Genomic DNA, 18,387 nt, shown 5'->3' with positions numbered 1-18,387 from the left:
TCCAACACATAAACCATGTAGTTTTCAAATAAGCTTGAAGGAACTGATTAGCTAGATCAGGTGTGTTTAAATAGGGTTGCAGGGCTCCGGCACTCCAGGAACTGAGTTTGACACCCCTGCTATAGAAAATGAGTGAGGTGAACTGAAGAGAAGAAGCACCAACATGGAGCTGGGAATCTAAAGGGTTTGGAGTGATTCTGGATGAAGGAATGGTCTCTGATCTCTTGTCAGGTGTTCTCTAACCTCATCAGGCATTATAGGAGAAAATTTAGAGCTGTTAAACTGGCAAATGGAGGTTTCAAAAAGTATTGAATAAAAGGGTGCTCTTAATTGTGACCAATTTGTATTAGAGAAAAACATTTATTTCATAATGATATTTCCCCCCATTTTTAATTCTTATCATCCAATGAAAGGTTAGATTTTTGTGAATTTTTTTTAAATAAAAGATCAAAAGGATTAACAATGCAGATTAATTTTCACAGCCTTCTTTCATCCTATTTACCAAGGGTGCCAATATTTTTGGACATGACTGTAGATAGATAGATTAGTTAATTCTTGAAAGAGATTTTTTCTCTCTCTCTCAAAACAATAAGTTCAAATCTCTGAACAATTAGTTTCTTGTTCACTTTCGATTTGACTTTCTTATTCAAGCAAATTGCAAATTATTTGTGCAAAAGAGTATACAGGGATGGGCAGTATTTCAAATAAATGTATTTAAAATCCGTATTTGAAATACAAAATACTATTTTGTATTTAAATACCTTCGAAAAAAAAATCAAATGTGTTTTGTATTTAAATACATTTAATCTTAGTATTTTTGTATTTTCAAAATACATAAAATACTTTTTGCCAATCGACCTCTTTATTAGACTGCTAGTTTCCTGAATCAACTAGTTGAAACCTCAAACATGCCACTTTCATGCATGTGAGCTGCAGCTGTATGATGCCATCTAGAATTGGATAATTAAATTTTCTGGATTCCTGTAAGGAAATAAGGAATAATACTGCCTTCGTGTGCTATCAAAATTTCCTTTTTCCAATTTCAGAAGTCCTGATTACAAGCATGTCACATTCAAGTACTTTGCTGTTGGAAAGAATAGGAATCGTGAGGGACGCAGGTTTCCTGAGAAAATCTTATTAAATCCAAAATCGTAGATATTTAAGATATTTAATTTTGAATAAAATGTAGCATCCCATTTGTTGACAACTACATCATCATTCACAGTGCTATCTTTACAGTTAGCTTGTTGATGATTCTGGATTTTCAGTCAAATACATGCTGTTTTGCTGTGTATAAACCTTACAAAATGCTTGAAATGGTCATTGCACTGCTATGTGCGAGACTTTAACATTAAAACAAGGTGATCTTGCTTTTGTGGGGAAAAAAAGCATACTTGTCCCAGGTAAAAAAGAGCACTAGCAAGGGGAACATAGCATTAGGACTAGTCAGTCTTGTTAGGTTTTTTTTTTTTTGGTCAGATTTTGGTTTTATCAACTAGCTAGTCAAATGTGTTCATTAAACTTTAATCATTACTGCTTGCTATGGCGATATGACAATATAAATGTTGGCGATGATATAAAGTGTAAATCGATTGAACTTTTTCTATATCATTTATATATTTTTGTGGTATGCAAATATATCTGTGGAGCTTCTAGTGGACAGGAGTTATTGACACGTCAGAGCGATAAAGAAACATGGATAAATGAGTAATAAGCAGCTTTCTGTGTGTGTGTACCCCAAGACAAAGATACATATAATGCTAATAATAAAGATATAAATAAAAAATCTTCTAAGGGTATACTCACACTAGGCACAGTTGCCTTGTACTAAAGCCCAAGCACGGTTGTCCTTTCGCTAACAGACAGATATCACAGGATTATTTCAGAGGCAGCTGAGGATAATGGTGGAATTTGCAGCTTTACTCGCAAACTACAATAAGCTACCTGTTCATCAATAAGATGAGAACCAGACCCATTATAAATCTAAATGTACTCAAAATTAAATTAATTGAAAAGTTTGATATCCAAGTAGTAATAAAGATTTTTGCTGTCATAATGATAACAATAGCGCATACAAAAATAGTAAATCAACTGTTCCATGCTGCGGTGTGGTTAGCGATCACACTACATGCATACCGCACCCGAGCCGCACTGGACACAGTATAGAGCAGTCACACTTGTGAAATGAACTGGACTTTGGGGGTCAATCGCACTCAAGCACGGATCAGATCCTCTAGTGTGAGTACATCCTATCTAAGCGAATAGCAGGTAGCACACCAAAACTATAACCGTAAAAGCACAAAAATTGATGAATGATAAAAACATTGACAGCCAATCGGAATCATTTCCGCTTTAAAGAGCTTGAGCATTTAGTGATAGATGGCACAGCTGCATTGTATACTTAGAATACACTAATATAGTTATCTTTTTAATTATCGTTCTTGGTGTAAACAGACCTTAATAGTGTTACTTCATTGGACGGCCAATTTCACATGTATTTTGTGTAGGCCTATTTTTAAAATACAAAATACTGTATTTGTATTTAAATAAATTTTTCCACAAAGTATTATGTATTTTTATTTTAAATACATTTTTATGCATTTGTGCCCATCTCTTAGAGTATATACAAATAGCAATTTGTCTGCAATTTACACAATACCTAAATGCACATGATTTGCTCAAAACTGATGAGCTGATTCTCAGTGAAACTGTCAAACTGTACTCTTCACATTTGTGACAAAGGCAAGTTTATACAGGTACATCTCAAAAAATTTGAATATCGTGAAAAAGGTCAATATTTTTTGTTACTCATTTCAGAAAGTGAAACCCATATATTATATAGATTCATTACACATAGAGTGAAATATTTCGAGCCTTTATTTCTTGAAATTTTGATGATTATGGCTTACAGATAATGAAAACCCAAAATTCAGTGTCTCAGAAAATTACAATATTACATAAGATCAATAAAAAAAGGATATTTTAAACAGAAATGTCAGGCTTCTGAAAATATGTTAATTTCTATGCACTCAATACTTGGTTGGGCCTCCTTTTGCATGCATTACTGCAACAATGCGGCGTGGCATGGAGGCAATCCGCCTGTGGCACTGCTCAGGTGTAATGGAAGCCCAGGTTGCTTTGATAGCGGCCTTCAGGTCATCTGCATTGTTGGGTCTGGTGTCTCTCATCTTCCTCTTGACAATACCCCATAGATTCTCAATTGGGTTCAGATCAGGCGAGTTTGCTGGCCAATCAAGCACAGTAGCACCATGGTCATTGAACCAGCTTTTGGTACCTTTGGCAGTGTGGGCAGGTGCCAAGTCCTGCTGGAAAATGAAATCAGCATCTCCATAAAGCTTGTCAGCAGAAGGAAGCATGAAGTGCTCTAAAATTTCCTGGTAGATTGCTGCGTTGACTGTGGACCATGAAAACACAGTGGACCAACACCAGCAGATGACATGGCAGCCCAAATCATCACTGACTGTGGAAACTTCACACTGGACTTCAAGCAACATGGATTCTGTGCCTCTCCACTCTTCCTCCAGACTCTGGGACCTTGATTTCCAAATGAAATGCAAAATATACTTTCATCTGAAAAGAGGACTTTGGACCACTGGGCAACAGTCCAGTTTTTCTCCACAGCCCAGGTAAGACGCTTCTGACGTTGTCTCTGTTTCAGAAGTGGTAGCCTCTTGGTAGCCCTTTTCCTGAAGACATCGGAGCGTGGTGACTCTTGATGCACTGACTCCAGCTTCAGTCCACTCCTTGTGAAGCTCTCCCAAGTGTTTGAATCAGCTTTGCTTGACAGTATTCTCAAGCTTGCGGTCATCCCTGTTGCTTGTGCACCCTTTTCTACCCAAATTCTTCCTTCCAGTCAACTTTGCATTTAATATGCTTTGATACAGCACTCTGTGAACAGCCACCCCTTTCAGTAATGACCCTCTGTGACTTACCCTGTTTGTGGAAGGCGTCAATGTTCGTCTTCTGGATCATTGCCAAGTCAGCAATCTGCAATCTTCCCCATTATTGTGGTTTCATGCGCTGTAAGCTCTAATCATCAAAATTAAAAATTTTGAAACGTTTTACTTTACATGTATTGAATCTAAAATATATGAAAGTTTCACTTTTTGAAATAAGTTACAAGAAAAAAATGAACTTTTTCATGATATTCAAATTTTTTAGATGTACCTGTATAAATCCTGTTGCAGTTGTTAGTGAAAACTGCACTAAAATGTTGCAATGACAAAATATTGCACTAAATTAAAAGTTAAAATGTTAGAAATAAATTACAATATTGATGTTGTAATACTGGTAGCACTAATATAAAAATGTGATTATGTATTTTACAAAAAAGTAACAATTTTGAAATATGTTGATGCTTTTTTTGTCTTATGTCAGTATTCCTATCAATGATGTGTAAGGGTTTTTTATGCATAATAGTAACCCTAGAATGTTATCAAACAGTTTAAAATAGCTGGGCTAAGATACAGGTATATAACAATTTTTATGACTACAGAAGTACACACATTATCCCAACGGTCACAATGGTGACCAAACATAAAACACAATTTTTCACACACTTTTCCAAAAAAAAAAAAAAAAAATAATTATTGATTATTTCAAAGGGTTACTAATGACACATCATTTGGATATTTTCATGTCTGGGAAAAATTTGGGATTAAACGGGTTAAGGAGCTTAGTCCAAATGAATTTCAATTAATCCACAGTTATCTCTAAAATACATATGTAAAGATCAAATCATTTATATAGTAGTTTCATAGTCTGTACAACGTACATACAATACACTCATGACTCCATCTTTGTAAATAATTTACAGTAGGTCCCTTTTTGTCCACTAGGTGGCAAGAAATTCCAAGCTAAAAGCATTACCACAGATGACCTCAACATCCAACATGTGGACACACTGAAGGGTCAAAGGGTTACATGAGTGTTTCTCTTCTGTTCTGTTTATGCTAGCTTGGCTTTCATCATAGCTAGATGAGACATTCCCTTATAGTGAATTAAGCATGCAAGGTTAAAATCTGGAGGTTTTTATTTTATTTATTTTTTTATTTTACGGTCGTTAAAATAAACTCAAAACTGATGACAGAATCGATGTAAGAGGTCAATTCTAAACAATTACAGATGAAAGTTTTAGGAATCATGGCCATATTGCTTTACATATTATGACAGTTGGTTTAGGACGTCTTTTAAGTCCAGCCATTCAAACACTGTTGCTTTCAAGTTTTCTCTTCTGTGCTCAGTGCAGGTGCGCAGTGCGGTTACGTAAGTCTGTTTTTCTGAGGGGATTTGCTGTCTCTGGTGAAAAGCAAGGCACTGGAGTGAGGGGGGCAAGGGCTACGCCTTTTCTTTTGTTCTTTTACCTGTTTCTGAGAATCTTATTGCCTTGTATTATCCAAGATACAAATAAAATCCATTCAGGGAAAGAGAAATAACAGCAGATCACCTGAAATGAACCACTGAAAATAAATGGAATGAGAAGAAAAATACAGTATGTCAAAAGTTACTAGGTGTTCATGGAATTGTTTGAAAATAGTTGTGTAAATTGCATGTAAATGTAAATAGCTTCAAATATAGTTGGCAAGATTTATGGACATGTTGAATACTTAGCGTGCTGTGAAATTTTGGCGGTGAATGAAAATTGTTCAGGCTATTTTTCATTTTGCTTTGAACCGATATTTTCTCATCTTATAGAAAAAATCTCTCGGAGGACTTTGGGCCATACGGTTTACTTAGCCTACTCTTTCAAACAACTGAGATGTGTATGAAGAATCGAATGACAACCATCCCAACTGCTAAGAACTACAAAGGGTTTGTGGAAATCTGATAGTGCTCATAAATTCAATGGAAGCATGCCTATAATAGACTTTTATGACCCTCTATGATTGTCTTGAAATGAGAGATTTAACCCAACTAAACTGTTAACTGTTGTTTTGTACAGTCCGGTTTAGTTTCATCCCACGTAGTCTGTGTGACTTCAATGAACTCAATGAATGTCTTTTGTTTATTTATGCACTTCAAACGTCACATTTACCATGACGTTTTTCATTTGATTGAAGAGCTCTGATGTGAAAATCCATTCAAGGCTCTGTATCCTTTATACATAAAGCATATGGGTGCGAATGTGTGAGAGAGTTTCTCTGCAAGATGTCCTCTTTTATTTGTTGTGGAAATTAGAGTGTCTGTATGAGGGTGTGTGTGTGTTTGTGTGTCAATGTGTGTTTCAGGGTGTGGACAATGGGGCATGGTCATAATAGCTAGCAGAAATTGAGAGTGGGCGCTTTTGTCAGTTCAGCATTTTAGAAGACAAATTGAAAATTGAAGAATTGGCCTATATTTAGTAGGAACAATACAAGCCTGAGGCGCTGCAACCTGATTCAGTGTGTTTAGGCAGACCCTTTTCCTTCCCTCTATGACAGATCCATCGTCTTCTCTGAAATGGTGTGATCCAAGACCTCCTGTGGAACATGAGAGTGAATGGCAGTGCAGGTGGAGACCTTGAACAATTCTCTTTGTATGTGTATGTGGAGGTGGGGGAGACTGTTTGATTTGGCACAGAGCAGGATGAATTCTACAGATAAAGATGTACAGTAGCACAAGCAGTCATTGACCCCTATAGGGCTGGCGTTTTATCTGCTATGCATGTGTATCTTAACTGCTAAGATACACATCATATTATTAGTTTTTTTTATAAAAATAAATCTGGTCACTTATTGCTCTTTTCTGGCTTTTAAAATGAGACAGACAGACAGATAGATAGATCATGTGTGCACTGACAACCAATCACATTACAGCACTGACTTCATTGATCTTCTGTCTTGTGCTACAGTCAACCACTGAAAGAGAGGTGGCTTAAACTTAATCATACTGTAGCAAAATTGTCTGTGACTTCCTTTTAAAACAGCATTCCTTTTAAAACTATACTATTTTTTAAACTCCATTTGGTGTACCCTAAAAAAAAAATTGATTGAAATTGAACATATAATGGCAAACATGTTGAAGATTAGTCGATAGCCTGTCGATTGCTTTTTCCACAAAAAAATAAAATAAATAAATAAATAAATAACACTTTATTCAGCGTCGTGGAGCCTGTCCTCCATGTAAATTAAAAAATAAAATCGCAGCATTATGCTTTTTTTGCTAACCTTTCCTTATCTTAGCTTTGTTTATATAGAACTGAAAGGTTGCCAGTTCTTCAAATCAAAATTTTGACCAACACTATATATCAGAAACATCAAAAACATAAAATGATCAGAAAAGGGACAGGCCTTCACATTCTTGTTCACTACCATTCAATAATGTGTAATGCTTTTCTATAGAAAGGATAAATTAAATTGATCAAAAGTGATGCTAAAGAAATGTAAAATGTATAATGTAATATATATATATATATATATATATATATACACTCACCTAAAGGATTATTAGGAACACCTGTTCAATTTCTCATTAATGCAATTATCTAATCAACCAATCACATGGCAGTTGCTTCAATGCATTTAGGGGTGTGGTCCTGGTCAAGACAATCTCCTGAACTCCAAACTGAATGTCAGAATGGTAAAGAAAGGTGATTTAAGCAATTTTGAGCGTGGCATGGTTGTTGTTGCCAGACGGGCCGGTCTGAGTATTTCACAATCTGCTCAGTTACTGGGATTTTCACGCACAACCATTTCTAGGGATTACAAAGAATGGTGTGAAAAGGGAAAAACATCCAGTATGCGGCAGTCCTGTGGGCAAAAATGCCTTGTTGATGCTAGAGGTCAGAGGAGAATGGGCCGACTGATTCAAGCTGATAGAAGAGCAACTTTGACTGAAATAACCACTCGTTACAACCGAGGTATGCAGCAAAGCATTTGTGAAGCCACAACACGCACAACCTTGAGGCGGATGGGCTACAACAGCAGAAGACCCCACAGGGTACCACTCATCTCCACTACAAATAAGAAAAAGAGGCTACAATTTGCACGAGCTCACCAAAATTGGACGGTTGAAGACTGGAAAAATGTTGCCTGGTCTGATGAGTCTCGATTTCTGTTGAGACATTCAGATGTAGAGTCAGAATTTGGCGTAAACAGAATGAGAACATGGATCCATCATGCCTTGTTACCACTGTGCAGGCTGGTGGTGGTGGTGTAATGGTGTGGGGGATGTTTTCTTGGCACACTTTAGGCCCCTTAGTGCCAATTGGGCATCGTTTAAATGCCACGGCCTACCTGAGCATTGTTTCTGACCATGTCCATCCCTTTATGACCACCATGTACCCATCCTCTGATGGCTACTTCCAGCAGGATAATGCACCATGTCACAAAGCTCGAATCATTTCAAATTGGTTTCTTGAACATGACAATGAGTTCACTGTACTAAAATGGCCCCCACAGTCACCAGATCTCAACCCAATAGAGCATCTTTGGGATGTGGTGGAACGGGAGCTTCGTGCCCTGGATGTGCATCCCACAAATCTCCATCAACTGCAAGATGCTATCCTATCAATATGGGCCAACATTTCTAAAGAATGCTTTCAGCACCTTGTTGAATCAATGCCACGTAGAATTAAGGCAGTTCTGAAGGCGAAAGGGGGTCAAACACAGTATTAGTGGTGTTCCTAATAATCCTTTAGGTGAGTGTCTATACAGGTGCTGGTCATAAAATTAGAATATCATGAAAAAGTTGATTTATTTCAGTAATACCATTCAAAAAGTGAAACTTGTATATTAGATTCATTCATTACACACATACTGATATATTTCAAATGTTTATTTACTTTAATTTTGATGATTATAACTGACAACAAATGAAAGTCCCAAATTCAGTATCTCAGAAAATTAGAATATCAATTAAGACCAATGCAAAAAAAAATGATTTTTAGAAATGTTGGCCAACTGAAAAGTATGAACATGAAAAGTATGAGCATGTACAGCACTCAATATTTAGTTGGGGCTCCTTTGGCCTGGATTACTGCAGCAATGCGGCGTGGCATGGAGTCGATCAGTCTGTGGCACTGCTCAGGTGTTATGAGAGCCCATGTTGCTCTGATAGTGGCCTTCAGCGCTTCTGAATTGTTGGGTCTGGCGTATTGCATCTTCCTCTTCACAATACCCCATAGGTTTTCTATGGGGTTAAGGTCAGGCGAGTCAAGAACAGGGATACCATGGTCCTTAAACCAGGTACTGGTAGCTTTGGCAGTGTGTGCAGGTGCCAAGTCCTGTTGGAAAATGAAATCTGCATCTCCATAAAGTTGGTCAGCAGCAGGAAACATGAAGTGCTCTAAAACTTCCTGGTAGACAGCTGCGTTGACCTAATTAGCTGATTAGAGTGTGGCACCAGGGGTCTTCAATATTGAACATTTTCACAATATTCTAATTTTCTGAGATACTGAATTTGGGACTTTCATTAGTTGTCAGTTATAATCATCAAAATTAAAGGAAATAAACATTTGAAATATATCAGTCTGTGTGTAATGAATGAATCTAATATACAAGTTTCACTTTTTGAATGGTATTAATGAAATAAATAAACGTTTTCATGATATTCTAATTTTATGACCAGCACCTTGTTCATTATTGAGATATAATGATATATATATATATATATATATATATATCTCAAATAAATACTATAGTGAACATTCTATTGATGATAGCGTTCTAAAATTTCTGCTTAATGGAATAAATTACATTTTAAAATATATTAAAAAAGAAAATTGTTATTTTAAGTTGAAATACAATTTCACATTATTACTGTTTTTACTGTATATTTTATTAAATACAATTTAGATTTGGTGCTAATATGCAACGTCTTTCAAAAACATTAAATAAGCTGACCCCAGTGGTTGGTGGAGATTGTCAGAGCGAGTCAAAGTAAGGTTACAGACATACTCCTAGACAGAGGCCTTTCCTTGTTTTTTTACATTCTTGTTGGGTGGACAGACTGGATTTTAGAGCACTTCCTTGACCCAGAGCTGGCTCACAGCTAACTGATGAAGGTGCACTAGATAAATGAACGAGGAGCGAGGCCATCATTCCTGACTTCCTCTTCCCCAGTGCCAGGTGGAGCAGGCAGAAATATCACAAACATCACCATTTGACTGTTGATCTGGACAAAGCAGGTGGTCAGTAAAATATGAGGTCATGACAGGCAGTGTGTCATCAGGAGCGGCTGGCATAGGAGGGAAGGGCACAAGATTAGTCCTTTTGAACTGAAAGCTGGAGGCTCTGATCATGTGCTCTCTAGGAAAGTCTCTCTTGCCATAGAGTGGTAATGAAATGGAACTTATTTACAGAGTTTCCATGGAGACTACCCATTGGATTTATTGGATTCTTACTTTTTCCCTTAAATCAGAGAATTTGGTTTATTTAACCTATTCAGTGTTTTTTTTTTTTTTCGAGGTTCCTACTCTTATTCCTGAAGCAACGCCCCCGTCTGTGTTATGATAAAATAAATGTTTGAAATATGTTTCATAAAAGATTGCTCTGACCTTCACATTACATCTGTTTTCAGAGTCTATTTAGTTGCAAATGACCTGCACATGATAAATAAAGGGAGTGGATTACAGAATGTTCAATAACCTTTAAAATGTTTTCTTCAATTTGCCTTAATTCATCACAAAGCTGGTTTTCCTTGGAGATGAAGCTCAGACTGCTAGAAATATACCATGCGTTGGAAGATCTGAAATGGTCATGAACTTTTTCCTTGATGAACCTGCACTCAGACTTGACAAGTTTGAAATAGAGTCTGAAAAACAGATGGAAAGCATGGTGAAGGGGGAGGGGATACAGTTTTGCGTTAGGGAAAGTCTTATTACCTGCGTCATGGGTTTTCACTCACAGAGAAAGGCTGTCTGAAAGTAAGCATTAGAACCCCACCATCTCCATGCAGGCTTCCAGTGTGCATGGAGTAATGTTTGGTTTGAACAACACAATGTTGTGTGGAAGAAATGGCTCAGCTCTTCGTTTCTCCAGTCTTCTCAACCCAGCCATCGCAGTGTCCCAAAGATCTTATCAGTCCATGACCAAATCACTCATTGGTGTAAGAAAATAACAACCCAGCTCTCGCTGCCCTTTCATTGCAAAGTTGTTCAAAGTGGCAGAACAACTGGCTTTCGCTTACATCAAGGACGTGTCTGTCTGCGTCATGGGTTGGTGTTTCCATTACCTTATGCTCAGAACACCAGAGGAGCCACCCTACCTCATGAGCCAGACCTTTGATTGATGTGCCTCGGCCTATAGTGGTGCGGATTTGTGGTTCGCAATATATAATATTTTGTTATGAAGTTGGACTAGAGTTGTGACCTCAGAATTTGACCTAACTGACACACTCAAAAAAACCTGTCTGCTTAGATTCAGTTCCAACTTTGCTGTAACTTTAAGACTTCTGTGATTTGAAAGGGTTTGTGGTGATCATATTTTCCCATTTGAGATGCGTAACAACACTTAAAAACCAAGAAAGAGCAGCTTCGACAAACATATTTCAGAGTTTCCAAAGCAAACAAATTTGCTTACTATTAGCCACTCCAATTAAGCTACTTTTTGCTCTCAAATACTTGAGACAAGCAAGCTTAATTTAACTTATCCAAAAAGACTTCTCTGCCATATCACCATGTATACCACAAGACAAAAAGAGTTTTCCAGAAATGTTTAGCCTCTTAATTTGCCACATAAAATTTGCTTGATGTGATTTGTTAGGCAGCGCAATGAACTGTTCCCTGAAGGCACAGTTCATTACCAACACAAGCTCAAGAGCAGAACTGTGCTTTCCATGAGCTTGGCTCATTCCCTCACCCACAGTGGAGAACATGAGGTTGTTTCCATATCAGATTTCTGTAACCGAACCTCACAAATAACACACTGAACCTACAATGTGTTGTGATACGTTAAGTATCAACAAGACAGAAGTGTTTCCCAAACACTTAAGCCCCTGTCGAGGCCTCCGTGAAGAAAAAGAGGGGGTTCGTTTAACAACTGCGTAAAGGACTTCCCCCGATGTTTACAGGTGCTATTAGTTGCACATGTGAACAGCAGTGACTCAGTGGGCGGGTATGTTTCTCACTTTTTATTGAGTATGAAAAGGCCATTGAAAAGATCAGCAATTATGGAAAATGATGAATCAGTTGCTTTTGGAAGAATCACTAGTCATTTGTTTTGGGGTGTGAAAGGATTTCTATAATTTTAGAACGCTCAGCTGAGAGGGAGTATTGGTGTCCATATAGCCTTCAGTAATTACACAAATGTCAAACGATTATAAAAATGTCCTTTAACTGCAAAATGTGAGCGAAAATCCACCAGGATCCACATTTTAACAAGGCATCATGCTGTTCATGCCTTCACATAATTTACTGTACTATGTCAGCTACTGCTAACCACAAGGCTGGAACCCCTAAATTAGCTTTAAACTAGTGTCTGTGTCTGACAAATACAATTTCATCCTAGTTTGCTCCCATTTCCCCATGAAAGCCCATTAAAGCCACATGAGAAAAAGATCATGCTTCGGTGAATTGTGATATAATTATGACAGAAGTATAACACTAAAAGTCTAAATTATGACACAGAAACAATTATGAGATAAGCAGTTAAAACTGACATAAGTTATAATTATTAGATAAAATACTTTTTAATCTTTTCGATTTTTTTATGTCATAATTATGACAGAACTGATTTATATTTACAGCCTTATTGAATTATAGAGCATACTGTAATGGTTTATTAGTCACTTTAGTTCATACAATCTAAAACAGTTTCTCTAAAGGAAAATATTTGTATTTTAAAATGTAAGCTAATAGTTTGTATTACTACTTACTACTTACACAAAAAAATAGGGAAATTTATTTTGTCTGGAAATATATGGAGTTCACGATACTAAAATATTGACAACTCCTGCCATAATCACATAAATCAGTAATCAGGTAATCATCTGAAAATTAAGTAGATTCAAGATTTTTATTTGTGTATGTGACTAATAAAAATCTTGAATCTAGTTCAAGTTCAAGTTCAAGTCAGCTTTATTGTCAATTCTTCCACATGTACAGTACATACATACAGAGAATCGAAATTGCATTACTCTCAGACCCTTGGTGCATACAGTTAACATTAAACACGTTCAGATACAGATAAATACAGTTTAAACATATGTACATACAACTATACAATTATACAAATGAGGATATTGTAGAAAAAAATAAGAATTAGATCGATAAAGTGGCATAAGGCGCATGGCAGATAGAGTGCAAAACCAGTTAAATAAACAACACCAGTTAAAAAAAACAATCTACTTGATTTTAAGTAGATTCAATACTTTTATTATCATGAACTCCATATATTTCCAGACAAATAAATTTCCCTATTTTTTTCTCCAATCAGAGCTAAAATGAACATGTGTAGTATGTTTATTACGTATAAACACATTGAAGCGTACTGAAAATCAGAAAATCAAGCAAAGTATACACTGTATACACATGTATTCATACAGAAGAGAGAAGTTTGATCGTTCCGGTTACTATCATCCTTTTGTTGTTCGTCATAGAGCCTCTAATGTACTGTTTGTTTATAAGTGAGTAAACAGTGGTGTGATCCAAATGCCATAATGCTGATACGAAATTGAATTGCTGCCTACTTGTCCTGCCAAAAAACAACGGCCCAGAGAGCCTTCCTCTCCATCCGGCAGTGGGTAAAAACAATTTTTTTTGTAATTGACACCACATGTGCTTGTGTATGGGGGGGAGGCGGCCTGTTACTCACAGTCAGTACCCCTGGACAAGCCCTCCGTCAGCTAATATCATAGTACTGATGTAAGCGCCCTCTCCCCCAAACCCCCTGTCCTCCTTACACACACCAGGCCAGGGGAGGGTGACTGTATCTGCTTTCTCTGGCCCAGCATACCCTGCGCAGATGCAGGTTGGGAGGTAGCTGGGGGCATGGTGGCTGTTGGCCAGAACTGGGAGGTCTGGAGATGGGGAGACTAAATGAAAAAGACTTTGTCAGGCCTTTGACAAGTTAAACCTGAAGGCAACGGTAAATCTGGAAAGCAATGTTGGTGAGTCTCTAAAATAATCCTTGTCTGTTGTGCGTACTATTTCAGTGAGGCACTTTGTCTGACTATTACCCTGTTGGCTGAGGCAAAGGCAATGACCCTGATGATCCCCGCTGTATTTGATGGTTTCATGCCTGCCAGATGCATGTCGAACTTCATTTATTGCACAAAAATGGTATTAACAAACTCCAGGTGAAGTTATATGACTTTATATGACTGGCCTACGTCGGTTACAGGCCTACGTGAGGCCTTGTTTACACCTGATATTCAGATGCATTTTTGTTGATCCAATCCCAAGTGGAAAATCCTAAATTGCACAAGATTATTTTCCAATATTATTTCGAAAAATCTGAAAAAGTCCCTACATAAACCCGCCCATTTACCTGGGAATGTGTCTGCCTCGTCTACTTGTGATCCAATCGAACAAAATGCCTCTAAATACCAGGTATAAACAGGGCCTGAGTGAGTGAGCGAATAGTGGTTTACTATTATGATCCAAGTTATATGCTCTTGGAGAATAAAGTCTAATAATAATGATATAACATAATACTATAAATATAAAAATAAAACTGTTGAAACTACTGCCTAAACTGTGAGCAGACTGTCTGTAAGATCAGATCAGGGTGTTGTGCCTCCAGTTATGGCCATGGTTAGCTTGGTTGCAAACAAAAGTCAGTTAAATGTGATTGTTGAAAAGACTTGATGCCATTTTTCCTTTAATCATTTCCTCTCTCTTCTAATGTGATACCTTAAGGCAACCACTGTAATTTGATGGAACAGAATAAAGGTCCTTTAGTTTAAATAATCAGAGTTATTTATTTCTTACTGTTGTTGTTGCATAGACTTATTTGAACATGCTCAAGGCCTGCATCACTTCAATAATAAACTGAATTCTCGCCCTTGTAGAGGTCAAAAGCAAGTCCAGGGCAAAAAGGAAGCCCAGCATGCCCCAAGAGACTAAATATGTTGTCAGCAAAGCTGACCTAAATGGAAATCCTGCTATCACTGTGGAATTTTATTATTTAGTCAATGTTTGATTCATAGTCACCTGGTGTCTTTCCTCCCATACTCTATCACAGGACACATGAGGGGGAAACAAATTATATTTGTCCAACAATAATATGCCCAAATATTTGGTACAAAATTTGCTTTGCATAAAAACATCCTTGTGACTTTTCCATTTTTCATACAGCGCACATATTAGAAGGGAAGGAAAGCTTGGGAAGTGGTCTGCTGGTATGAGATGTGGTTATATATTTGTCAGTAGATCTTCCTATTATTCTGTGGACCATTGCAGTATGGAAAAATAGCACTGATCCTTTCTGAAAACAGCAGACAAGCCTCAAGACTAAGTGCTGGCCTTGTTTTGACTGAAAGCACACTAGTGGTTTCACTTTATTCACGATTTAGACATTCACAAATTGTTATTTGTCAGACACTAAAGTATTCTTTATTTGTGTGTAATGAGGTATCTGTTTCTCTCATCTTCATATAAGTGAAAAAAAAATATGAATTCACGGACTAATCAAGAAGCATGGGGTTATATTTTTTAGGATTTTAATACTCAGATCAAAGTGGCATATTTCATTTGGATGGTAATTAACCCTCTGGGGTCTGAGGGTGTTTTGGGGGCCTGGAGAAGTTTTGACATGCCCTGACATTTGTGCTTTTTTTCAGTTGCTTATAAATATTTAAATGGCTAAAGTCTAATAACATTATAAACAACACAAACTGGGCTACAATAATATGTTAGCAGCATTTATGTTTATGCGTGGTTAGTGAAAAAGTTTTGAAGTCACTGAAATAAGGCCATACAAAACAGAACATTTGTTCACAAGACTTTTGAGAACTGGCTCTTGTAGCCTAGAATTTTTGCTTCAAAATAATGTGAAAATCATTTGCTCACAGAAAACAATATATTGATTTAAATTTTCTAAGTCACTTTTTGAGTGAAAAGGGTCTATGCGAGAAGGCGTCAACCTTCACATTCACACCTGAGAAGACAAAGGCCCGCATAATGAGCTTCATAATGAGCCATTTAGTCAAGTATGTGACTGAGAGGGAAGAGTTACAAGAAAGAAAACGAGGACAAAATAAATTTTTATATTTTTTTGTTTGTAGTTTATTAAGAACATATTTAGCTATCACACAAAATAATTTGAGATTCACTTGTGAGTGCAGTTAAACATTTTATTAGGAACAATCAAAGCTGTCTTTCAAAGCAGACTTTTTAGCATCATTACTCCAGTCACATGAGCCTGCAGAAATCATTCTAATATTCTGATTTGCTGCTCAAAAAACATTTATTATTATTATTATTATGTTGAAAAGAGCTACAAATTTTTTATTTTTTTTTAATGAATAGAAAATTCAGAAGAACAGCATAATTTGTAACATGATACATGTCTGTATCATCACTTGTGTGCTAAATACAAGTTTTGAATTTTATTCAACTCAACTACCACAGTAAAGTGTTTTACGATTTTGTTCAAAAATTGTGAATATTTTACAATTGCTTTGGCATGATTTTAAAAACAAGGCTCATTTTGACAAAACACTACACACAGTTCACACATCTACACACACAAGTAGCAGAACATCTCAGATCTTTTGCAAAATGAAACGCTTCATTCAAAACTTTACAATAATTTAACAAAACCCAATTTCAGTACCATATGATTCTGTTTGAACCACTTACACACTGCTGTGCTCAATCTTAAACACTTGTAACATTTCTACCTTTCTAATGATAGTCTTTTTTTTAGATATTGTTAAAGAACATGAATTGACCAAACACAATACACGAGACAAGTGTTGCACACTGATGAAAGTATTTATTTCTCACCGCATTGTAAAATCCTTCAGTACAGAAAATCAGAACATATTCTAATTACAATATAGTACATCAACTTTTGTCGAGACAAAAACACCTTTTCATCATCTCTTCATATAGTTGGATATGGCCACTTCATCCACATTACAGGCAACGTCCAGGCAAATAATCTTCTTGAATGGTGACTCCATCCTTACACAGACTCTGCATCTATTACAGTAGGTCACAGGCCTCCTCCATAGCTTCATATATGGTCGGAGGTCATAAACCTTCCACTGCCATGCAGAAGGGGAAAAGGAAAGGAAGGGAGAGTGTTGTGGGAGATACTGGAATAATGGAAACAGATACCTACAGTAGTATGTCCAATACTTAGTCTGTCTAAAATCGTGATGTGGTAGGTGTTGTAAGGAGCTATTTTGGCATGAGGACCCCATTCTGCGTGATCGCAACACATAATGTGATGCTACCAGCATGTTGACCCGGGACATTCAAAACAGCTCTGTGGCCAAAGATGTTTCTTCTTACAGTATTCCTCTTCCTGTTACTGCAACACTGCCTTTCATTTTTGTTGAATACAAAAATTCACCTGTTGCCTTTTTATAGTGCTTACACCTGATTGTTAAGTTTACAGTTAAGCACCTAAGTGTCTGCACACCTGATGGCCTTGTTTGATCGAATGGTTTATAGGGGTGGTATTTTTGAAATGGCAAAGAATTGACATTGTTAGATTTCTGTGTCTAATGTAGAGTGTGTTTAGTGTTTTGCAGTACAATGTGTGCAATATTTAGCAAATAGTGTTAGGCTGAGAATGTGCTTATTGTTCTGTATATTTGGCCTAGTGTTCCTTGAGTGTAAGGTTTCACTAACTGTGCTATTTTTAATTTTAGTGTGTAAGCAATCGTAAAAAAAACTGTAATTAGTAATCTGCCTTAAAGATACTGTCAATATTCCAGAAGTACTATGCCTGCCCAGACTCTTTAGCAGCTAGATTAATTTAAGGCGTTGTTTCAACAAACTGTATCTTTCAAAAAGTATCTAGCTGGGAATAACATAGCTAATGTGTTCTGGGTCTGCAAGAATTAAATTTAGAATACTGTTGCATGTTTTTTTTTTTTTTTCTGGTAGTGAACACTACAGTGTTCTACTTTTGTCTTGGCCTATTGTATTCTAATGTTGGTTGCTAGATTAGTTTTAAAAAAGCACAATAGCAGCTGATCCGGTGGTCACAACCTGCAATTAATTTATTTTTGTATATTTGCTGTCTTCTCCCCCTCAGTTTGTTAGTTTTTGTTTAGAAAATGGAGGAGGAAATGCAACAGCTCTGGGACTGGGTGGCCCAGTATTTTGCCAGCCAATTGCAAATTTTTTTTTTTAAAGGTGTGCAGGGACACCGCCAGGTGAAAGTGATGGTATGTCACGAGGAGCAAATGGCTGATGTTAACTTTAATCTCCTTGTGCCATTAAATATAATGCACGAGTTTCACTGAGCTAAAGATATAATGGTGATGGTT

The sequence above is a fragment of the Barbus barbus genome, assembly GCF_936440315.1.
Source record: "Barbus barbus genome assembly, chromosome: 1".
NCBI lineage: Eukaryota > Metazoa > Chordata > Actinopteri > Cypriniformes > Cyprinidae > Barbus > Barbus barbus.
Note: the sequence above shows the minus strand (reverse complement) of the source record.